The sequence below is a fragment of the Archocentrus centrarchus genome, chromosome 11, assembly GCF_007364275.1.
Source record: "Archocentrus centrarchus isolate MPI-CPG fArcCen1 chromosome 11, fArcCen1, whole genome shotgun sequence".
Classification (NCBI taxonomy): Eukaryota; Metazoa; Chordata; class Actinopteri; order Cichliformes; family Cichlidae; genus Archocentrus; species Archocentrus centrarchus.
The window spans coordinates 3,935,723-3,961,318 of NC_044356.1; the positions used below are offsets into that span (position 1 = coordinate 3,935,723).

The 25,596-nt window shown below is 42.6% G+C and overlaps 1 pseudogene; it reads left to right on the forward strand.

Moving 5' to 3' along the window:
* LOC115787854 (major histocompatibility complex class I-related gene protein-like) overlaps nt 1–23,992 on the forward strand; it is a 41,117-nt pseudogene extending 17,125 nt beyond the window's left edge.
* The last annotated feature ends 1,604 nt before the right edge of the window (nt 23,993–25,596 follow it).

The window sequence follows — 25,596 nt, forward strand, 5'->3', positions numbered from 1 at the left end:
CTTAGAAAAAGAGAAGGCAAAACATTTTGTTTTCAAACAGTTTTATTGAGGAATCAAACATGAAAATTGAAACATCAACAATACAAATCCGTCCTCTTTTGATATGAACATAAAACATAAAGACAATACAAAGTCAAAACAAAACAAAGGTAACATAAATAAACAAGGACATTCCCAAGACCCACCCCCCTCCCCTGTCCCTAGGACTTACATCTTATCACACCGAGAGTCAAATCAAATTCTCTTCAAATAGAGTTATCAATATATTGTCGAAGGGGATGCCAAGTTCTGTTGAATCATTTTAAGTTATTTGCTAAGGAAAACCTTATTCTTTCCAGGTGAGAGAGCTTTACCAGTTCTTCCAGCCACAATTTAACCGGTGGAACCTCTGATTTTTTCCAGAACATCAACACTAGTTTTTTCCCTACGATGAAGCATAAGATAATAATTGTTGTTGGTATTTATTAAGTTGTGAAAATTGAACAGAAACTCTGAGTACAATCAGAAGTGGGTCCAGCCTCAACTCTGTATGAAACATATCTGATAAAGTTTTGAATATGCCAGACCAAAATGGGGCTAATTTTGTACACAAGAGTAAGAATGGAGAAGTGTGGCTTCTTCTATATGGCATTTGTCGCACAGTAGGGAGGGCTAGTCCACCCTCAATTTTGGCTTGCAAAGATGAGCTTTGCTAATTCTGTGCGTTTTATAGTCCCATAAAAATGGAACGATTATGGAATCAAGTTTCTTTAAAAATTTCTTAGGTTGAAAGACGGGAATATTTTGAAACAGATAAAGGATCTGAGGGAGAAAAAACCATTTTTATTGCGTTGATTCTTCCCACCAGGGAAATGGGGAGAGATCTCCAAAATTGAATGTTATTCTGCAGCTTCACCACCAGGGGGGAGAAATTAGCTTCATAAAATGATTTAAAGTCCTTAGTAATCTCTACTCCAAGGTAGGTGAACTTAGTATTAGCAATTTTAAATGGTATACTTTCCAAGATCGAAGAGTCCTTGAGCTTAATTGGCATCAGTTCACTCTTGGACCAATTGATCCTATAACCCGAAAACCTGCTAAACTGCGAGATTGTATCTAGGAGCGTTGGTATAGTGCACTGAAGATTGGTTATGAACAGTAGGATATCGTCTACATATAAGGAAATTTTATTTATAGTCCCTTTAGTATTGTATCCCTGTATAAGGGGGTTGGCACGGATTGATTGTGCAAGGGGTTCTAGGGATAAGGCAAAAAGTAAGGGTGACAGCGAGCAGCCCTGTCTGGTACCCCTATGTAAGTGAAATATCGGGGAAAGTGTCTTATTAGTGACAATTCTAGCACAAGGTTTATGATAAAGGATTTTAACCATTTTACAAAGTGTTCGCCAAGATCGTATCTTCTCAGGGTTGCAAAAAGGTAGGGCCATTCTACCTGATCAAAGGTCTTTTCCGCGTCGAGGGAGAGGGACAGCCAAATCAGAAGTTTCCTCCCTCTGGGAGTATATCACATTATAAAGCCGTCGCAGATTAAAAAAAGTGTGTCTGTTTGGTATAAAACCTGTCTGATCAGGATGAATTAATTTATCCACTAATAAAGTCAGCCTATTAGCTAGAATCTTGGCTAGTATCTTTTGATCATAGGTTAGCAGCGATATTGGCCTGTAATTACCTACTTCCTCAGGGTCCTTGTCCTGTTTTGGTATTAGTATTATAGTGGCTTCCCTCATAGTAGGCGGTAGGATATTATCTGAGTTAGATTGAGTGTACATTTTTAGCAAATAAGGTGATAAAAGGTCACTAAATTCTTTATAAAATTCCCCAGGATATCCATCAGGACCAGCCGCTTTCCCACTTTTTAATGATTTAATAGCAACCTGAATGTCTATGCATGAGAGATTTGCATTAAGAGAGATCTTGTCTTCCTGGGTTAAAGTTTGGAGATTACAACTATCTAAAAACTTCTGTATAATTAAATCATTTTTATAGCATAGGAAGAATACAATGATTCATAAAATTGTTTAAATCTATGATTAATGTCTTTTGTGTGAGGTTAAAATTTCCCCATTTTCTGATTTAATTTTATTAATTGTATGATCATGTTCCATTTTCCTTAATTGTCTAGCCAGTAACTTATTGGGTTTTTTCCCCAAATTCAAAATATTTCTGTTGAGTAAAAATAAAAGCCTAATGATAAGAATTTTTTTGCGAGTTCTGTGGAGGGGCGTGTGTAGCGTTATCCTTATCCAGACACCTAATTGTTGCTCTAAATCCACCAACTCTGCACGGTTCTTTTTCCTCCTTGCCGCCCGAAAAGATATAATAGCTCCCCTCAAATAGGCTTTCATAGTCTCCCACAGTGTTGAAGGAGACGTTCCTGGAAGATCATTCATCTCAAAGAAGAAAGTAATTTTGCTCTCTGATAAACTTACAGAAGTCTGGTTCCTTCAATAATTGCGGATCTAATTTCCATGGTCTTCCAGTTTGGTTCAAATTATCTAAATGTAAATCTAGAGAAAGGGGGGTGTGGTCTGAAATTGCGATATTATGATATTTTACTTCCCTAGTATAGGGCAGTAATTTGCATCTATCAGTAAATAATCAATTCGTGTGTACACATTGTGAACATTTGAGTGAAATGAATAGGCTCTTCCCTGTGGGTTAAAAATCCTCCAGCTATCGACCAAATTAGAATTATTTAGGTATTCCTTAAGGAAAATACTAGCATTAGAGGCCGGTGCTCTACGTGTTGACGAGCGGTTCTAAGTATGGATCTAAAACAGAATCAAATCCCCTCCAATGATTAGATTAGTCTCCAAAATGTCAGGTATTTGGGCTAAAACATGTTTGTAAAAAGTGGAGAGTCTATGTTGGGGCCATATATATTAACCAGAGTTAGAAGAAACAGCCTTTATTGTCCCACAGAGGGGAAATTTGGGTGTAACAGCAGCCGCAGTTATTATAAATATAAATAAAGATATAATAATTCACACTATTAAGAAAAGAATATATATAAATCAACAAACAATATTAACCTTAATACTACTAATAATAACACTATATACAATGTACATGATGTGCCTGTGTGTTGAACCTTAACAGGCCGGACTATTTACAGTATATTATATATTATCCTACATTGTGTAGGCTATTGTGGTTTTTGTTGGGAGCAGTGATGGTTATAAAGTCTTACAGCTGCTGGGAGGAAGGATCTGCGGTAACGCTCCTTTGTGCGTTATAGGAACAGAGTACAGTTCTCCAACTAATAATAAATATCTGCCTTCCCTATCGGATATGGTTGATTTATGGGTAAAAGGTGTACCTTTCTTGAATAATATTGCCACGCCTCTGGCTCTCAACCGCACAAGTAGAGTGATAAGCTATCCCTGTCCACCTGCATCTCAGTTTTATGTGCTCATTCTTATTAAGGTGGGTTTCCTGAAGGAAAATTACATCACTGGACAATGTCTTTAGGTGTGCTAATATTTTACCCCCTTAACAGGATTATTCAGACCTTTAACATTCCAGGTGACTAAGGTAACTTGTCCGCCCTTCTTTGTTTGTGTTGAATTAACCTGCATAACTCAGATTAGAATGAAAAAGAATATATAAGTCCTCATAAGTGTGAAAGAGATGATTACACCATATACAAGTCCCAGCCCACCCCTTTAAACAAAATGCTTACTGTCTTGCCTATACTAAGAAGAACCTGCAAAGTAAGGCGGGACCCCTCTAAGGAAGCTATAAAGAAAAGAATGAACAGAAAAATTAAATTAAGAGTAACACTCACACAACAAAGACACATTAACCTACTCAACTAACAACTTCCCTTACTGTAAACTCCTAATTAGATATTTAAAAAGCTCTGCAAAATATAGAGTTCAAGCACCAAAACAACATCTGAGCATCTGAAAAAAAGATCTGAAAAGCATGCGTCAGGTTATATAAGCTGCCTATCTATAAACATCAACCCACTTCAAATTATCAACGAGACTTAAGGCAGCTAGTTATGTAATCAAAGTGAAGATTCTAAGCATTATATAAACTTAGCTGGATAAACAGCATAGAGCAGTCCAACATTGAGTACTACCAGAATCCAGCCACGCCGCATCTGCATCAGGTGTCCGCCGCGGGGACGCCTGCATCATCTCCACCCGTGCCGAAGTGTTGCTCCGCGAACCTCTGGGCTTCTTTCGCGTCTGTGAACATTGATTCTGTTCCTCTGAAAGTCACTATCAGCTTTGCGGGATGTAAAAGTCCATACCGAACTCCTGGCTTGTCCCGAAGAAGTGCTCTAACACCATTAAATGCAGCTCTGCGTCTCGCCACCTCGGGGGTGAAGTCAGGAAAGATGCGGATCTTCTGCCCGCGGTAGGCGAGGTCCCTCTGATTCATGGCCTTCCGGAGGATCATTGTAATGTCGCGGTGGTGAGACTCTATTACTACCGCGAAATTACAATGATCCTCTGATTCATGGCCTTCCGGAGGATCATTGTAATGTCGCGGTAGTAATAGAGTCTCACCACCAACGCCCAAGGAGGTCCTGTGTCGTCTGGGCACCTTCGTAGAGCTCTATGAGCGCGGTCCACCAGCGGTAAGTCATCCAAAGCCAGCACGTCCTTCAGGAGCTGCGAGATGAATCCGTTCAATTCTGCGCCTGTCTCTTCCCCTTCTCTTAACATTGCAATCCGTATATTTTGTCGTCTGGACCTTCCTTCTAGATCCATGCATTTTTCTGTTAGCTGATTCGTTTCTGTGCGTAGACGTTTTATCTCTGACTGTAGCGCAGTTATGGCATCCGCTGACTGTGTGGCCGCTTGTTCTAGTTCAGCAATGGATGCGCCATGTTGGTCGTTGGTCGTTTTCAGCATGTGTATGGCATTTTGAGTTTCGGTCTTGAGGGCAAGGAGTTCTCCTCTGATATTGGCGGACACTTCTTCAATGCGAGTGTCTATTGTCTGACAAATTTCGGACTTGGTGACTTGTAGTTCTGCGCGGAGAGAGTTTATGGCCTCTAGGATGATAGCATTAGCCATCGGATAGCTACCTTCAGGCGAGTCCGAGGCAGCTGGGCCCGGTTCTTTCGCTTTCTTGTCCTTGTTGGAGGAATGCATCCTCAAATTTGCTTTCATCCTGTCCTGGTGGAGTTGAGTGAAATCTAGCTTGTTCTCTCTCCCAATCTATTGTAGAAGCGTCCAAATGTCGAGGTAGTGCGAAAAATATTTCTAAATTTGCAGGAGCTCCAGGGAAACGCTGCCTACTCCTCCATTGCATTGAGAAGGTAAAACATTTTGGCTCATTAATGATTTAGAAGGTGATTAAAAGAGGCTGAATCCAGGCTATAATAAGTAAAGCGCTATTTATTTATTAAATCATTTACTTTTCTGAAAAGATTCAGGAGATTTTGGGTTAACCGTATTAGAAATACATTGTAATACCTTTACTGTGTATTTAACTTTATTCTGCACCTTCAACAATTAAGAAAAGGCTTCAGTTTAGTTCCAATTTAGTTTTTAGGTTTTGATTCATCCTTTCAACCTTACCCTTGGACTGGGGGTGGTACACTGACCCAAATGCATGTCTAATTCCTAGTGCCTGTTCAACCTGTTGCAAATCTTGATTACGGAAATGAGTGCCTTTATCAGATCTAGTCTTTATAGGAAAACCATATCGGGGGATGCAGTGGTTTATCAGGCACTTCACAAGCGTCTTACTGTCTTTCTTCTTAGCTGGCCAAGCTTCGGGCCACCCATTGTAGGTGTCCACTAACACCAGTAAATACCAGTACCCTTGCACTCTTTCCCCCATGTCTGTATAATCAATACTTATTTCTTCTCCTGGACTTACCTGTATGGGAAATGCTCCCATGTGTGGCTTTAAAGTTGATCTGGAGTTGTACTGGGTGGATATTTTGCACTCCCTTCCATAATTTCTTACCATATCCACCATATAAGGGTGCCACCAATAGGAGAGATTCTCTCCATCTGTCGATTCCCAACATGTCCTACCCATGTGCTTCTTCCAATACACTTTTCCGTAATCCTTGGGGAAGGATAAGTTGTCCACTGGGTTCTTTCCATAATCGCTCTTGTTTGTGTGGCTCCCCTTTGTTTCCAAACTGTTTTCTCTTAAGGGGAGGCTTTCTGTTGTTCTTTGATCAGTCCCATAGTAATTGGAGGTAGTAATTCCACTGATTGGGTTCAGTACTTACCATTTGCAGATTTGAAGTGTATCCAGCTGCCCTTTTAGCGCTCTGATCTGCTTCTTGATTTCCTCTGGATATGAGTCCTTTACTAAGATCATGGCCTTTGCATTTCACAGTGGCCACTTCCTGTGGTTCTTGAAGTGCTTCAGGCAGCGCTCTCATCTCCTCTTCATGTTTTATGGGTTTCTGATCTGCAGTGAAAAACCCTGCTCTAACCCACTGTCCTAGGTCTACATGTGCGGCCCCCACCCATATGCTAAGTCTGTATAAATGGTGACTCTTCTTTCCCTTGCTATTTCTTAGGGCTGCTATCATTGCCAATACGTCTGCTCTTTGGGCAGATGTCTCTCTCTCATTTTTTTCTTTTACCACCTAAAATTGGCCTAACTTTGCAATCCAAGATAATTTTATCTTGGCAGCAGTGTGGCTCTCCTACCTGCATGTGATCTGCCATGTTAATTCCTTCATGGGTGCATGTTATATTGGGGGCTCCTAAAATTTTGCACAGGCATCTCTGTCTTAGTTATGTCATTGTAAAGAGCTGTGAATTCACAAAAGCTACCACACTGTGGTTAGTTAACACCTCCAGTGAATGTCCCATCAGTAAATGTGCTGTTTTTTCAATGATTTTTGCTACTCCTGCTGCATGCTGGGTGCATTCTGGATGCCTTTTTTCCATGTTGTCCAGCATTATGCTGCAGTACAGGAGTACCTGTCTTTCTCCCTCTTTTTTCTGAAACAAAACCCCATTTACCACCCCATTTGTTTCAGAAACATCCAAGAAAAATAGCTCACCTCAAAAATTATAAGTGGGCATTCAACACAAAGGCCTACATCTGTTGGGCCCTGGGACCACAGAGTACTAGGCAATGTAGCCAGAAGTTTCTCTGTGCATTCATAATCTGAAAGCTCATGACCACGGTCTCATGAGAGCAACAAATGTTCCAGCAAAACAGTATTTTCAGCATGCACCTGTATGCAATGTGTATCAATTTAGAGGAGTAAATTACTCCTGGAATCTGAGTAGGTATCCAATCAGTAATTGACATAGAACGTTTGATCATGGGGCCCAAGTCTTTAGCTTGGTGGCCCGGATGCAATGCCAAGGAGACATGTGGATGAAATTCTGTGAACATTTCATACCACTCCATTTATGTTTGCGTAAGGTTCGCTGCAGCGGCAACACCCTCTGGTGCAACATAGAGATTTTGAGGAACTATCTGACCCATGTGGCCTTCCAATTCTATACCAAAGCATTCAGCATAACATTCATCCTCATTTCTATCATAATACAGAGTTACATGAGGGGGATTGCGAGGGTGGTGTACGGATGCAACAGCATGATCCATGGTTTCCACTTTAGGCACTGAGTCATCAGTCCCGGTTTATCAAGCGTCTCTGGTTCTAGTCGACCCCAGTAGATGTCAACAGGTGAAGTAATGGTGGGCAGGGGTTGAACTAGCCACTGTCCTGAGTTAATAGCCTCCGGGGAGCTGCATGTCAAAATTGTCCATTAGGGAAGGAGACTTTCAGTCCATCAGCACTGCACAAATAGTCGCTCCCAACTTAATGAGCAAGTCACGGCCTAATAGATTCACCGGCACTTGTGGAGACAACAGGAATTTATGTTTCAGAGTTTGGTTAGCCAGCTGTACAGTCAATGGCTTAGTTAATGGCAGTTTTTGTGGTACCCCCAGAGAATCCCACCACTTCCACTGTGTTTTTTGAAATGTCCGTTTGTTGTGGAGCCTCCTTGATGGTGGAATAGGTTGCTCCAGTATCAACCAAAAATGGCAGATGAGACTGTGCCAACATTAAGTGCGCAACATAGGGTCCGCCTTTTCCCTATTGCATGGGCTTCTCTATGGGGTGTGCCATTGTTGCTGTTCCCAGGAGCCAGAATACCAGTTTTCTGGGTCCACCAATGGGTATTGACCTCCTGGTCCACTAGATGGGGCCATTCTTGCATTTGGTGCTTGATGCCAACCACTTTGAGATGTGACATAGCCTTGTCTCACATTGCCTCTTCCCCTCATTGGTGGTCGGGGTGGTTGCAAGGCATTAGGGCATTCTCCAGGCCAGTGTCCTTGTTGACCACAAGTATAACAGCCTCCCCAAGCTTGAAAAGCTCCACGTCCCCTGCCGCCACATCCACATCCACCACCACCCATCATCCTCATCCCTCTGTAAACTCCTAACTGATTTTGATTCCAAGCCCCCAGATACGGGGGTCGGGGATCTATCCAAGGAGGGACAGGGTTTAAATCAGGAATATCCTGCACCTGAGGGATAGCTGCCGGCTGAGCAACCATCTGTTTAGCTTGTTTATTTCCCTTTTTAACATCATTAACTTTCTTCCTAGCCTCACCTAGTTGCAGTTTAAGGAGTTGTGCTTTTAAATCCTTCAACTTCCTTTCTTTTTTTTTCACCAGCTTCTTTTGCCTTGTCTAGATGGTGGCACAAATGATGCTCCCAAGTGACCTGGTCCACAGCGGGCAAGTCAGGATTATTCATCATAACAGTTTTAACAGTCTCTGGAATATCCTCCCAAACAGCCTACCTGAACCACTCCATTTGGGCTCCACCTTTACCTGGATGAGACCCTGTAGCCTGGACCCATATGATGATGATGATGATGATGATACTTTATTGATCCCACAATGGGGAAATATGTCCTTTGCCTTTTCCAAATACTCTCTAGGGGTCTGGTCAGTTTTCCAAGGGAGTTTGGGTACTCCTGCTCTAATGGGTAAGGGAAATTTTTCTCTTAATGCCCTCCCAATTTCTGTGGCCAGTTCCATAAATGGGTGTTTGTCGGGGGTCCTCAAGTGGTTTCTTGCCTGATCTTCAGTCTCTCTAGCATCATAGCGACTCATACACCTAGATGCTATAGCTCCATAGTTCCCCAAAGCCAAAGTTTTTCCCTGCAGTCAACTTACCTAATTTGTGCAGCCACAGGGAGCCCACTTCAGTAATAGGTGATAATTGGTCAGTGAGAGTAGAGAGATCACCCAAAGTAAATGGTTTATACCTTTTACTACCTCTATTTGTCTCAACTGAGGGACAATTCAAAACTGCTGTCCTCTGTCTAATCATCATTCATGTACTCACAGTTGGGGCAGGTGTTGAGGTAGGAGAACTGACATACACTCATTAACTCCTCATCTTCCGATCCATCTTCTGAAGTAGAACTCTTAACTGTTCTCTGGAGCTTCTGAGGGCCGTAATCATATTCATGGCTATAAGACCTTGAGATTCCCTCTTCACGCCGTTCTCTACAGATTGGTCCAGTACTTTCCACCCTAAACAGTCCTCCAGAGACCACCAACATGGGGCACTGACTTACCAAGGTAGGAGGGGGAGGCGCCGTTGGTTGTGATTTCTTCTCATAGGGAGGGGGTTCTATTCCTAACTTACCTGTTCCCTGTCCTCCCCTATTGCCTTTTTCAGAGTTTTCTCTGTTAACATAATCAGAACACTTACAACAAGTCCAGGGATCAAACAGGATTGTCAATTGTTTCTCCAGGATTTGTCTTTGTTTCTTTGCCTTACTGCTGGCCACAAATCCTCCTTTTTTTCTCAGTGTCCTTGCATCCCTTAATTTCCTCAAGCACCGCAATATATTCAGTGTGCAGCCCTGAGTGACACAAGCCAGCTGGTTTTGTATGGAGTTCACCCAAGCAACCCAGCCCAATCAGTCACTACTTCCTGTTTCCTGTTTTGTTAACACCGCAAGGTTTTCCACAGGAAATCAGGGGCAGCTTTTCGTGACTGAGACACTTGTATCACTAATTTTATATGTACCTATTTTTATTATTATACTTATTTTTAGTATTTTTCCTTTTTTTTTTTCTTTTTTTTCAGTTCAAGTGAAACACCATTCCTTATAATCTAACTGTCCCTATCTCTCCCTGCCAACCTATATATTCCTTTTAAATTTGAATACTTGCCAGCCCCTATTTCGGGGGTCCTGAATTTCCCCGGGAATTGCAACCCAGCACTCACAGGGACTCTAACGCCGTTCACGAACCCTCGTCAGGAATTCGTGTGGGTGTGCTAACTCAAGGACTACAGGGACTCTACCCTGTTTATTTGGCCAAACCAGGGACTCTAACCCCGTTTATTTTACCGAACCAGGGACTCTAACCCCATTTATTTTTACCGAACCATGGTGTTTCACTCAAATGTATTTTATTCCATATACTTTTATAAATACCTAGTGTTTATCGCCAAGTACAACCAGTTCTCTTTAAAATTCTATTTTACTTCACTTCGTTTCCGGAAACTGACGTCATCATATACTCCGTCACCAATCACTCTTAAAATATTTTTTCTTTGAAACTGTTCACCGCATTTAATCTAGTGCCTTAATTTGGTACATATTGTCCGTATCAGCAGAATTTATACAAAAGGTTTCTGCCCTTTCCTTTATTATAAGCCCGGGCAGCGCAGAAAACACAGTGAACAGAGCCTCCTCAACGGAGATTGTCCAGTTTCTTCTGACCTGTTAGTCTCTCCTCACCATCCCAGACAATGGGATGTGTTTTCCAATCCTACTTTAAGAATCTTTCCTTTTTTTAAAACTTCCAATTTAATGATCCCACCCAGGTTCGTTGATGGTGAAAAGAAACACACAGGTCATGCAAGTACTCACGTCATAATATAAACATTTATTCAAGCATTAATTAACAGAGTATATGACATAAAGCATGTTTAATTCAGATATCTGAGAGACTAGGTCAGGCCTTACCTTCCTGTCCCTCTGCGTAGTGCATCCATTTTACCAGCAAAAAGCACAGCTGCAAACACAGCTGTGGAGACCTGCTCTGATTTCCATCCCTGAAGCTGCAGGGACAAAGGTGCTGCTGCTTGCGAACTTTTACTGTAATAAACCCTATGTTGGATGTGAAATTCAATTTCTCAGCTTTCAGAAACTGTTTGAATTTTTCCGATAGGACAAACGGTCGCTGAATTACGGTAATTCAAAATTCCTTTGAGCAGCTGGCTCAGTGTTAAACAGCTGTTCACGCCAGGTAAGGGCACATAATGGGTGCCTCAGCGACGATCGCCGGCACTGTCTCTATTATGGGCTCGACACAGGGGAGCGACATAAGACAGCAACGAATGGGCCGCATCGCCACTGGGGTGAAACTGAACACACGGGAGGCGATGGCAATGGCAGCATTGCGTGTGAAATTTCAAGCTCGTACACATAGACGTGCACACGCGACCAGGCGACGTGACACAAAGTTGAAAAATGTTCTACTTTTGTTGCTGTCGCGTGGCACTAAACCAATCAGCGAGGGTTTCATTGACTGACCGATGAGCGGAGAGTATGCTATACGCTGCATTCTGCAACCACTTTCAGCATGAAGGAAAGCATTGTTTTCGCTGTGTTTGACTTTCCTGTATATGACACTTCTCACAGTGATTATCGAGTTACACATAAAAGGCAGCCATATGAGAACCTGTTGGCGCAAGACTAACGTTAAACAGACAGACAGAGAGGACTTTTGTGCTAATATATGATGAACCCAAGGTTGTCTTTTTCTTTTGTAGAGGAGACTTAACAGCAAGATTTCTGTCAGTTCCAATAAAATCTTCTGACTCCTCATCTTTATTCCCGTGTCTGACACGGACTGCTTTGAAAATGTCTAAATCCCTCCAGTTTCATAACCAATCACATTTCTTGTAGATGAGTGATTCTTGTAGCGTGATTCGCAATGCTGCCGTCACTATTGCCTCCCGTGTGTTCGGTTTCACCCCAGTGGCGATGCGGCCCATTTGTCGCTGTCGTTTGTCGCTCTCCGTGCGTCGAGCCCATTATGGTGCTAATGACGCATTGTGTCTTCAGGACTTTGCTGCGCAGCATTTTCTGGTGTGTGAGCAGTGATGCACTGTCAGCTCACCTGTGCAGGTCTCCCTCTGCATCTTCTCCCATAACTCTCCCACCAATCTGCTCTTTTCCCCGCACAGTGCAGGCGGGGAAAAGAGACACGGTTTACCTCCGATGTCAGCGATCAGGTCCTCTGCCTCCCACCTGTTTTCCACTTTTCATTGGCCATTTTTGGTGGTCAGGCCAGCTTATATGTCACTGTAAAAAGTGTTGTCTGCTAATCACTGATCAATGAGTCATTGGCAACACGAATGGGTTAGCGCACAGGTCTCGGCCTGCAGCTACTGTTGCAGTGCATTGTGGGATTTGTAGTATAAGTGGTGGGAGCGCTGTTTACCATTGGCCATTAATAATAGCTATATGAAATCATCTCACGGGCCGTATGAAATTACATCACGGGCCGGATTTGGCCCGTGGGCCTGGAGTTTGACACGTGCCCTAGAGGGATAGCCTGTTGTGGCTGGTTCTGTGTCACTGATAGTATCAGTTTTGCTGTTTTACTCCAATAAGGAGACGGGATCCTGATTTTGCTCAGGTGTCTTAGGCTCTTCTGCCTCTTTCCTGTACCTGTTTTGTATGTCAAACTCATCCTCTGGTATTACATCAATTTGTGTCTGTTGCTCTACCGCCTTTTTGAACAGAACTTTCACTAGTCTGTGTTTTTGAACTTTTCCCTTGTGTGGAAAATAGATTAGGTAGGCTGGGCTATTTTTGTCATATCCCTCAAAAATTCCCTCCTCACATTTTGGGTCTAGTTTTCCCTTGTCTTGTCTGTAAGCGTAACAGGATGAACAAAACTTCTGCATTCTGGACAGATTTGGTCTTTTACCGCTTACCTTTTGGTAAGGGGCGTGCCCTGTACGTCTATTAAAACATCTGTTTCTTATTGTGGCTGCTGTCTGAACTGTGTAAACCCACAATGATTTAGGTAAGTCGCTCTCTATCAGCATGCACCTCGCCATGTCAGTGTGTGCCAGTTTGGCTCGGCGGTGCCATTCTGGTGCGAGTATGGCGCTGAGGTCTCATGTCTGATACCATTTTTGTTCAGTAGTGCTTGATAAAATTTTGCGGTAAACTTTGTGCCATTATCAGACCGTATACACTTGATCTTGCCATACGGTGCTGTGTCTGCAATAAACTTTTATGATGCTTGCACAGTGTCACTCTTATGTTTTAGAAAGTACACAAAAACTGCATCATCCATGAATGATAACACAAATCTGTAGCCTTCAGTAGACTCTGGGTCTATTGGTCCGGCTAAATCTGTGTGAACCAGTTCTAATGCAGCTTTAGCTCTCTTGTCTGGTTCCCTGTTTCTCCATTGAGTGAATTTTCCTTTAATACACACTTCACATTACTTCACCTGTTTATCACTGTTACCCTTAATGTTTATTCCTTCAACAACATCCTGTAAATTTTGTACATCATCGTAATTACAATGTCCCAAAATTTTGTGCTTACACTTACACTGATCCTCCCATTCATTACTCACAGTCTGAAGATAGTACAGTCTGTTGTACTCTTTGATGGGAAACTTTGTTCCATCTTTGTTTTTCAGAACATCTTCTCCCTGTTTGAAAGTCACTGTTGCACCATTGTTAATAGCTGCTTGTCCTATCCTGTGGATAAGAGGGGATGTACAGCACCTGTTTCAGCGTCGTCTTGCAATGTCGCCCTCTGATGTCCATCAAAGTCACCTCTGCCTCTCCTCTTTTTTTCGCTACTCCATTGCATCGGGTGCCATCAGCCAATTCAATGCAGTGTGTCTCAGGTTTAAAGTTGTCATCAAATCTTTTGAATCTTCCAAGATCAGTCATGATGTGCGAGGTTGCTCCCGTGTCACCATCAAACCTTTACCGCTTGTCTGTACCTCCTGGTTTGCTTCTCTCAGCTGAAAATTATATTGCTTGCCATCCTCTTCATTAGCAGCTTTCCGTGTCTCATCCAATCGCTCTTTTCTCCTGCACATTCCCTCTCGGTGTGTGGTGCTTTTACAGAAGTTGCACCATTATTTGCAGTGGCATACGTAAGCTTTTTTGCCCCTGTTGTCTGCATCTGAAGCGCACTAAGTCAGTGCCATCTGCTCTTCGGTCACCCGCACCTGTCTGTGCATACTTTGTGCTTGACTGCACTCTTGCTTTCATGACCTTGTCCTCCGTCGCTGGTGTCAGTGTCTTCATAACTCCTTAATTTACATTTAAAGTCAGTGAATGTCATTGAAGCTTCGCTTTGTGTGACATGGATGATAAATGGCTTGAATGACTCTTTTCAAAATCATAGCAATGAGCAGGCCATCACTCAAAGTAATGCAGAACATAGTCCGTCACACTCACTGTTAGCTTTCTGCAGCGAAGTCAGTTCTGTATATAGGCTGATAACATGGGGCTTACCCTTTCTAGAATAAAAGTCTCTTAGAATATTTCATTCCTCCTGCTCTCTGATTGGGACGGTCACATTCTCTCTCTCTCTTCTGCCCTGCCCTGCCCCATCTCTCCTGTTTGCTGCTTCCTGTAAGAGCGTCTCTTACACACTGACCGAATAAGAATAAGATTAAGAAGCAACATGCAACATGGATCTGGCAAACTGGACCCTCAACACCATTTCTCCACTATGAGATCGGGGAAAGGGGAGCCTGCGTGTCCGAGTGGAACAGACCCGGTCGGATACGTCTTTGATTCTTGGAGCTCGTGGAGACCTGTCTGCCTCTCAGCTCTGGAGGTTGAGGACGTGGAAGATGTTTACATATTCGGCTATTTGGTAGCAGGAGCTCTTCTGTTTGGGCTTGGAGGATACCTGATTTACTGGGAAATTAAGGAAATATGGGCAGCAGTTCGACATTTGCCGAGGCTGCATAACCAGATGGATGGGCTGTGCAGAGCCGTACAGCCGTACCCTACCCTACCCCACCATATTTCTATCCTGGCTTTAAATGTGCAAATATGCTTTGCTAAGGAGTTTTTTTTTGGACCCTGGTATGGTGCTCATCTTGAGCATCTTACCAGATGAATTTTCTTTTTAACCTAACTACCCCATGTTGTGTTTGTTTCCTTTTTTCCAGGGATTGATTGTAATGGCGGAGCCAGTGTGGCAGGGGCTGCAGACACCCATCTCCTTATGTTAGTCTTGTCTGTTCTTCTCTGGATGGTTGTTCTGAACACAATTTCGTTATATTATGACGGAATTACATTATATAATTCGTTGTATGATGATTAATTTCGTTGTATGTATAATGACAATAAAGTTCTATTCTATTCTGTTCTATTCTAAAGCCTTTCGTCCATTGTTGGCAGCTTCGCGCATTACTAGCGATAGACTGGTATCAAGAAAACTGGATAAGCTCCGTGTATGCCTCTGCATTTTTTGTGTCGTCTTCGTCTTCTCATTCCTCTTCATGCTTTAGAATAACATCCTTTAAGCCTTGCAATTGGAGGTGTCCTAAAAACTTTGTCTCCCATACATTAAAGTACACGTGAAAATTATAGTTTTAAATCTGATCTCTTTTTCAGATAAATATATTAAAATGAATATCAAGGTACACATATTACAAATTCATTATGTGTTTTTATACGTGTCTCTGAAATTGATGATCATTTACAGTGGGGCAAAACTAATAAATAAATAAGAATTCAAATCCCCATATTATACATATACAGTTTTAGCTAAAAATAAATTAAAATGCATACAGATGTATCTAATAGTAAGCATACACCATGATATAAGCCACAACTTAGCCTATGTATATACATTAACATGTAGTTCAAATAGTGAAATTAGAACAAAGTTTGCATTACCAAGGTACAATAATGGTGTCACGTAATCTGACATAATTTATGCAGAAGTTAGTTGTTTTTTGTACATGTTTAAATTGAAAATGTTACTTCTGTGTATTTTTGTCATCAAGGAAGAATTAAACAAAGTTGCTTTGGCTTGGAACGACCACAGAATGCGCCCAGTCCACAACTCCCACAGTCCTCATGGTCGACCATCTTTTACGTATGCCCTCCCAGACATCTATGGAGCGAGAGACTGTCTCCAGCATGTCAATGTGGAGAAAGTTGAAGCCTGCCTTGAAGAATGTGTGTTCAAAGACTTTTCATGTGATGAGGATGTCTTTCATCTCTGTGTAGAACTGATGGCTGAACATGCTCTGGACTTCACAAATGATGTGTTTGATACAGTGGATCTGTATGTACAGCTAAGGCAGCTCATGCTTGCTCAGTTGGAGACATTGCCCTAAAGGGTATACGTATTTATGCATTTGACAGAGGTGTTGAAAGCACATGTCCTTTAACCTTTGTGCTTCCCTAGGAAGTCCTCTGGCTTATTGTCTTTTTTTGTTGTTGTTTCTACAGTAATTGTTGTCTGCACAAAGAGAACATCCCAGTTTTTTGATGTACAAAGGCTTAAATCTTACACATGCTGCCTGTCAAACCTGCTATTTGGTGGAGATCATTACGGTAAAGAGATACAGGGGTTGGACAATGAAACTGAAACACCTGTCATTTTAGCGTTAGGTTTCATGGCTAAATTGGACCAGCCTGGTGGCCAATCTTCATTAATTGCACATTGCACCAGTAAGAGCAGAGTGTGAAGGTTCAATTAGCAGGGTAAGAGCACAGTTTTGCTCAAAATATTGCAATGCACACAACATTATGGGTGACATACCAGAGTTCAAAAGAGGACAAACTGTTGGTGCACGTCTTGCTGGCGCATCTGTGACCAAGACAGCAAGTCTTTGTGATGTATCAAGAGCCACAGTGTCCAGGGTAATGTCAGCATAGCACCAAGAAGGACGAACCACATCCAACAGGATTAACTGTGGACGCAATAGGAAGCTGTCTGAAAGGGATGTTCGGGTGCTAACCCGGATTGTATCCAAAAAACATAAAATCACGGCAGAATTAAATGTGCACCTCAACTCTCCTGTTTCCACCAAACCTGTCTGTCAGGAGCTCCACAGGGTCAATATACACGGCTGGGCTGCTATAGCCAAACCTTTGGGCACTCGTGCCAATGTCAAACGTCGGTTTCAATGGTGCAAGGAGCGCAAATCTTGGGCTGTGGACAATGTGAAACATGTATTGTTCTCTGATGAGTCCACCTTTACTGTTTTCCCCACATCCGGGAGAGTTACGGTGTGGAGAAGCCCCAAAGAAGCGTACCACCCAGACTGTTGCATGCCCAGAGTGAAGCATGGGGGTGGATCAGTGATGGTTTGGGCTGCCATATCATGGTATCCCCTTGGCCCAATACTTGTGCTAGATGGGTGCGTGTTATGTTGTGCTATTGCATGTAAAGGACACAAGATGGTGCTGTGACTGTGTATGGTAAAAGATGCTGCATGTTGGGGGAGTGAAGAAGAGAACGAAAGAAAATAAATGGAGGAACTGAAGCTGATCCACGTGTGATGTTGGTTATTCTTACTATTTATATAGCAACAACACAATATTGGCGAAGAGGATGTCTATTTCTTTGCCTTTGCCTGCTCCATTCATGCCTTGCCCGACATGGCTAAAGATGTTCGACAACTACATGTTGATGATAATGGCGTCAGGGGATGGCTGGCCTGATGCTAGAAAACACGCGGTTCTAATTCATGCCCTGGGAACGGAGGGCCAAAGGCTTTTCTACACCCTGCCGAATACCGGAGACACGTTTGCTGCTGCTGTTACTGCCCTAAAGGAACATTTCATACCGTAGGTGAACGTCGTTGCTGAATGTCACAAGTTTCGACAAAGAGCACAGAGACCGGATGAGATGGTAAACCAATTCCTAGCTTCTTTATGGGAGTTGGATGCTGCATGTGAGTTTGGCAACATGGAGGAACAAATGCTACGTGATCAGCTGATCGAGCAGGTTGCTAACACTCGCATAAGAGACAGATTGTTACTTGAACCGGACCTCACACTTGCTAAAGCTACTACATTGGCGTTACAAATTGAAAGTGGATTAAGAGATGCTAATGTTCTCTCTGATGCTACTGCTGCTGGCGCTTCCGCTCCGGTGCGGACCATCCGGGAGCAATCAAAGCCGAGCCGCTGCTGGGATACGAAAAAGAAGCCGCTGGATCACGCTTCTGCCACTGCTCAAGCTGCCAGTAATCGTCGTTGTGGATCTTCCAACCATTTTGCTAATAAACCTTCCTGCCCTGCTGCTAAAGCAACCTGCAACAAGTGTGGTAAAATAGGACATTTTTCTCGAGTATGCCGTTCAGCCCAAAAGGAGGTATGTGAGATCATCATTAATGAGCCCACAGTTCTTTACATGAACAATACAGTGCAAGATAAGATCCTCTGCACAGTTCAAGTGACTGTTAATGGACAATGCAAAGATGTTGAGCTGATTGTAGATATAGGCTCATCTGTGTCCATTATACCAGAGAACATTTATCGCACCTTATTCTCAGAGTGTGTCCTAACTGAACCTACATTTGCTCTTGTTACCTATGCAAAAGAGAAAATTTCTGTAAAAGGGTGCTTAAAAGCTACTATTTCTCATGGTAATCATTCCACTGTAGGTACTCTAGTTGTGGTTGACTCAGGTGCTGCTCTCCTTGGCTACTGTTACTCCTCCTACCTCTACTATTCAACCTGCAGTGCCAAAGATTATACCAGAAAATGCCCCAGAACTGTCAGTTCAGGAAGTAGGCTACGCTAAAAACTTCATACAGAAAGTACGCACACTGCCAAATGCTGTTCCAGTGCAACAAAAACTCAGGAGACTTCCATTTTCAGTGAGACAAGCTGTTTCAGAGGAACTCACAGCTCTTGAAGATAAGGGTATCATTGAGCGTATTGATGCTTCTCCTTTGGTTTCTCCTATAGTCGTGACACAGAGGAGAGATGGTGGAAAATCACACGTGTGTTGATTTAAGGGAGCCAAACAAGGCTATTGCTGCTGATTGCCATCCATTACCACATATGGATGAACTGTTCTCAAATCTGCGAGAGGCTACTGTCTTTTCCACTATCACTCTAGCTTCTGCCTACCACCAAATGCCTCTGCATCCTGAAAGCCATGATATTACTGCATTCATCACTAATGATGGACTTTTTCATCTCTGCAGAGTTCCATTTGGCTTAGCTTCTGCCCCTTCTGCCTTTCAAAAAATGATGTCAATCGTCCTTGCAGGTTTGCCGGGCGTACAAGCATATCTGGATGACATCATCTGCTACAGCTCTACAGAGAAAGAACATGATGAAAACCTGCAGAGGGTGCTCCAAGCCCTGGCTGAGGCAGGTCTCAAACTGAACATGCACAAATGCCGGTTCAACCAACCTTCACTCAACTACTTGGGTCACACCATTTCAAAAGACGGTCTTCAACCGGACCAGGACAGAGTTACTGCTGTGATCCATGCTCCAGCTCCACACGACATGTTTTCTCTGAGATCTTTCCTTGGTCTCGCATCCTGGTACAGTAAGTTCATTCCAGACTTTGCGACTGTTAGTGAACCATTACTGCAGTGCTCAGAGACTCTGCGGATTTACACTTCAAGTGGACAGTGGAAGCAGAATCCAGTTTTACTGCACTTAAAGGACTGATAGTCAATAGCTCTGCCTTAGCTCTGTATGACCCTGAGCTGCCAACCTATGTTACTACTGATGCTTCCGATTATGGGCTGGGTGCAGTGTTAACACAACTTCATTCAGGTCAAAGTGAGAGAGTTGTTGCTTTTGCATCCAGAACTCTTTCTCCTGCTGAGCACAAGTACTCCACAGTTGAACGTGAAGCTGTTGCCTGTGTGTAGGCTGTGGAAAGGTGGAGAACCTCTCTCTGGGGTCGTCACTTCGTCCTTCGTACAGATCACCAAGCGCTTATGACCTTACTCACCTCCAAAGGGTCTGGCCGTGCTGGACTGAGATTTGCCAGATGGTCAGCGCGACTGCTCTGCTTCACATATGACGTCACTTACCGCCCAGGACACCAAAACATCACTGCTGACTGCCTTTCCAGGCTGCCACTAACTGCTGCAAATGAAGTCACAGAGGAACCTGACATGATTCTAACTGTTTTTAAAGAGTCACTGTGTGCCATTTCTCTTTCAGAGTTCACTTCTGCCAGTGAAACCTGCCCAGAACTTTCACTACTGCGCAGTAAGATTCAGAAAGGTTGGCCCAAGTGCAAACAAGGTCTGCCCGAGAACCTTACACCATACTTTCAGGTACGACAGGAGCTGTCAGTTCATGGTTCACTGATAATGAGAGGGACACATAGACTTGTTGTTCCTGTTTTTCTACAGGCCAGAGTTGTTGATTTAGCACATGAGGGACATCAAGGCATTGTCCGTACCAAGCAGAGACTGCATGAACTGTTCTGGTGGACACATCTGGACAAACTTGTACACTCTATCATTGCTTCCTGTGTCAATTGTCAGTTTAGTGATAAGGTAGCTGTGACTGCCCCTGCTCCACTTACACCAGTCATGTTGCCCAGCAAACCATGGGAAAAGGTTGCAATAGACATTACAGGTCCATTTGACAATGCTACATGGGACTGCAGTTATGCTATTGTACTTACAGATTACTACAGCAAATGGCCTGAGGTTTCATTCGCCTGAGGCGAATGCAACCTCTGTCACCACAGACGTCAGAAAAACCAAAGGCCCTCTAAACCTAAAAAAAACCCTGAATAGGTTTTTCAGTGGGTTGGCCAGTATCCCACTTGGACTCTTCACCTGCCATTCGTTTTGCCTATTTTTCTTTGTAGTCTCATATTATCAGCTCTTTTTTCTTAAACTCTTACACCTGTGTGAAATGGCTCGAATTACACCTTCCTCCTGTCTTACCACCAGTGACCATTATAATTTGATACAATTCAATATGCCGATATCTAGGAAAGGTCTCTTCCAACCTTTAGATGGAGATCTGTTCACTGTGGAGTCTGGAAGTCAGCACTGTCACACAGAACCTCGAAGCAGTCATTATTGGTGGCCAAATTCACTCCTTATTCCCAAGAAACTCAAAAAACACAAATAAAAACATCTAAAAATCAAAAACATTCCTGTTCAATCACGTCAGGCATCACCAATTGAAGAAACCTGCTACCAGCTTATTCCTCCAGGTTTCTGCGTGTTCATTTATCAAACAGGAATAAGACTCACAACAATGGAATAAGGAGTCCAATTATTACATTTAATTAAGCCATTTCAAACAGTTTTACAGATTAATCCAGGTCAGGACTGCATCTCATCCCCCTGTGGGATGGCATGAAGTTCTGACCTCTTCTAATTCAGCTTACAGTTTCATATAGTGACAGCTTATCAATCTTGGTTACATCATATACAAAACAAAATGTGGAAAACGGAGAACTTCAACAGCTGGGAGAACTTGAATTCTCCATTTCTATCATTGTGTCGCCTCCATCAGTGTGGTCCGTTTCCCAGTGAGAGCACAAAGTTCCTGATGACCCCAAACATTATAAGCTTCTGTATTTTTAATCAGTTATGTTTATCTTCCAGTCTAAGACAAATTTCTCAGGCAAGTAAATGTACATATAGTAAGGGGACACACATACCATGAACTTCATGAAAACTAATTTCCTTCATTGGCTAATTATGTAACAGACGTTACAGAATAAACTACATGGTCAGATAACACAGAAGTACATCTTAGTGAACATAATGTGATAATTTGCTAATTACTTCACCAGAGTTTTAAGATTGGGCATTCCTTCGAGTGGGACCTGGTTGAGGACAAGAGATTATTTCCAGCAGCAGCTCGTCTTCTTCTTGTTGTGGCTTTAATAGCGGTTGGCAAACCAGCTAAGAGGTGGAATTTGGCTCAGGAAGTGACTCCGGCAATTTCCCAGTGATAAACTCACGAAGAAGACCAACTTCCTGTGGAGTTCTGGAATAGAGTTGAGGTATGGCGGCCCCCTCTTACTTTCAGCCAGGTCCCTCTCCGAACATGTCATATTTGGCTCAGTGTACTTCAAAAGTGCTGCAGTTTGCGGACTTACGGCAAAAATTACTTTAATAAAATCATAATAATATCCTAAGTTGGTTGTGAAGTGCAGTTTCGCAGCTTTCAGAAACTTTTTGATTTTTTCTGATAGGACTAACGGTCGCGTTATTACGGTCATTCAAAGTTCCTTTGATCAGCCGCCTCAAGCTCTGTGCTAACCAGCTGTTCAGCTAGTAGGGGCAGGTAACGGTGCTTCAGCGGCGATTGCCTGGCAGTATAGGGTTATAATGTGTATGCTGCTTGTGCATTTCATGTTGCAAAACTACCGCTGCAAACTTTCAGTCTGGGGATTCAACCGGTGCTTTGTGCCTCCAGTTTCTTGCTGTCAGGTTTTAAAAATGGCAGGCTTGATTCTGGTGAAGGAGTCGCTCTCATGACTCTGCTAGTGAAGGCACTCCCTGGCCAATCAGTGGCATGCTGTTCTTCTACATCGCATTTTCAGGTCTCCACGGATCGCCTAGAACCTCGGGTGAGTGGGTACGAAAAAAGGACCTGCAACCGTGTACATGATTCTGATGGAAATGCTGTCAAACCCGAGTTGACCCGCGCTGAGTCGTTCTGTGTGGAAACACGACTTTAGTTTAAAGTAAGCAGCTGATAGAAAGCTGCTGATTCTTTGGCTTGATCGATTCGCTTTGATTTGAATTACAGAAACATTTTTGCTTTGATTTTTCACATCTTTGTTTCAGTTGTTTTCTACTGTCATGTTTTTATCTAACATGTACAGTGTACACTTGTACATTTCTTCTTACTGAATTTCTTCTTTGTCTGTTTTTCCTTTATCTCCCTCCCTCTCTTTCCCATCTCTCTCCAGTTCTTCCCTCAGTGTCTCTCCTCCAGAAGTCTCCCTCCTCTCCAATCTGCTGCCACGCTACAGGTTTCTACCCTCACAGAGCCGTGATGTTCTGGAGGAAAGATGGAGAAGAGATCCATGAAGTCTTGGATCCTGGAGAGATCCTCCCCAACAATGATGGGACCGTCCAGATGAGTGTCGATCTGAATGTTTCATCAGTCACACCTGCAGACTGGAGCAGGTACGAGTGTGTGTTTCAGCTCTCTGAGGACGCCATCATCACCAAACTGGATACAACAGTGATCAGAACCAACTGGGGTAAAACCCAAATAAGTAAGAGTGAGAGTACCTGTGGATTATCTATAATGTGATGTTTGAATTTTTGGGGTGTGTGGTTGGTGGTGGTAGTGTGTGTGAGTGGGGGGGGGGGGGGGTCACATTTCAGACACTTAAATCTGACCGATATTGGAAATTCATCAAAGTGTCTGTAACCTGTAAAGCCTTTGGTTTTTCAGCTCTTGTTAAAAAGTTAATGATATAATTTTAGTGCATTACTTGAAATATGTATTGCAGATTGATGCTGTAGGATGGATTTATTTCTAACCTGCTTTATTGATTTTGTTTGTTTGCTGCTTTTACTGAGCAGAGATGCCCTCTGACATGACCATCACCATCATCATCATCATCATCATCTTTGTTGTTGTCGTCCTCGTTGCTGCAGTTGCATTTGTTGTTTACAAAAAGAAGACAGGTGAGGGATTCAGCAGTGCTCTAACACAGAGTGCAAAACTGAACTCATCTGACATTTAGAAATTGTTTCCTTATTATTTCAGAAACACACCGCAGCAGGGTGCCAGTGAGTGAGAGGCAGTCAGGTTACCAGTCCGTCACAGGGCTAACGCTGATAGACCACCATTAATGCCCACATTCACACTAAACTGAACCCTGTGGATGTCTTTGGACTGTGGGAGGGAGCTGAAGGAGGAAGCTCCTGTGGAGAAATGCCACACAGAAAGGACCCCGACTGGATTCAGGTTCAAGACCGTTAAAAATGTTTTTTATTGTTATTGTCATAGGCGTAGGAACCATAAAATGTTGGACAGGCGCATTTGTCCCACCTAAAAATTAATGTTAGCTTCATAAATTTAACATCAATTTATTTTGTTTTTCCTTTGTTTTCTGTTTGCAGTATAACGCACTGTTCATGATGCAAAAAGTGCCGCACAGTTAAGCAGCATATAAAGTGCGACATGATTCTGTTATTAATAACAGTTCTTACATTTCTGATATTTTTCTGAGCAGTGTGTGATCAGTGAGTTGTTACTGAAACAGACAAATATGAATCTGCACTCAGTTCTGAACAGTTTTTAAGTGCTCAAGGAATTCTTGTTCAGTTCAATTATGTAATTTAATATTTTACAAGTTTTCAATTCTGCCTGATATTTCACTATTTGTTTGCAAGTTAACTTGTGTGTTTATTTTTAAATGTATGATTTTAAATCTTTCTGTTTTTGGAGCTTACCGTATTTTGCGGACCATAAGGCGCACCAGGTTATAAGGCGCATGATAAAACATATGTAGAGTGAAACAAAAGCATCAGATAAATCGAACTTTATTCAACTCATTCACAATAACTCAGAATAGTGTTCAGTTGTAAACAAATACAGAAAAATACACACATTTTAAATCATTCATCTTCCACAAATCCATCAAATTCCTCATCTTCAGTGTCTGAGTTGAGCAGTTGGGCGATTTCGGCATCAAACATGCCGGGTTCCCTCTCATCATTATCCGAGTCAGTCTCGATGTTGTTACTGTTTTGTTTTGGTTGCGGCACACAGCAACCATTTAATTGTTAATAAAAGGGAAACTTTTTTTGGCAATCTCTCGCCATCTTCTTCAACGTCTTAACAGACGCTACAATATATTCTTTATTAATGAGGGTAAGAACAAGGGCTGCAAGGATTCATCGATTAAGTCGATTAAATCGAGTCTAAAAAATTATCGACACAAATTTACTGTGTCGATGCTTCGTTTAAACTCTGCAGCGCTCAGCTGTCTCACTGTAAGCGGTGCTACTCACTAGCATTAGCAGCATTAGTGCTCCGTCGTCTTTTTGTGGGTTTATTGGTGGCTGGCAAACCAACATAGAACTGCATTACCGCCACCTACTGGACTGGAGTGTTATTCATGCACACACAACACACACACACACAGATTCTAAAAAGCTCTCTGTCACTGCGATGGATTTCCTTTAACAAAGAGTGGATCATCACTAGAGTTGCCACCTGTCTGGTAAAATACAGAACCCCGTATCCCGAACTCTGTGGAATACGGCTCCGTAACATGCGGGGTTCCGTACTTTACGGGACGGGTGGCAACTATCGCTGACGATTTCCACTCCTGCACTGCTCTCTGTGTGTGTGCTCGCTGAGAATTTCAGCTGTTATTTTTGTCTTTACTTCAGCTGTAGCTACCAGAACTGGTTTGCTAGCGAGCGCGGGCCATTAGCACTAGCGATGGTTCTGTACCGGAAGGCCCCCCAGGATCGAGGGGCTCCGTCAAAATATTTTTTATACTTTAATCCCTTATTAGCAGGGGTGAAAGTAGTTTTAAATTCTTGCCGGTACTATGACAAACACACACACACACACACACACACACACACACACATACATATATATATATATATATATATATATATATATATATATATATATATATATATAAATATAATATAG